Source organism: Dinoponera quadriceps, unplaced genomic scaffold (assembly GCF_001313825.1).
Source record: "Dinoponera quadriceps isolate SergipeBrazil2010 unplaced genomic scaffold, ASM131382v1 scaffold2512, whole genome shotgun sequence".
Lineage (NCBI taxonomy): Eukaryota > Metazoa > Arthropoda > Insecta > Hymenoptera > Formicidae > Dinoponera > Dinoponera quadriceps.
Genome location: NW_014556881.1, coordinates 71,352 through 71,572, shown reverse-complemented (window position 1 = coordinate 71,572; position 221 = coordinate 71,352).

The following is a 221-nucleotide window of genomic DNA, read 5'->3' as shown; positions in this document are numbered from 1 at the left end:
TCTCTCTCTTTTCCCTCCACCCCCACGTGCATATCAGTGATACGCTAAATTCGTCGGTCGCGAAACGAACGACTCGCCGTCGTCGAAATCGGAGGTTCGCCCCCTCCCCTCCTCCTCCTCCTCCTCCTCCTCTCGTCATCGAACTCGCGGCCGCGCGTCCAATGCGACCAACGGCGTGCGCCTGCTGCGAAAACAGCAACAACAACAACAATCGCTCTCTT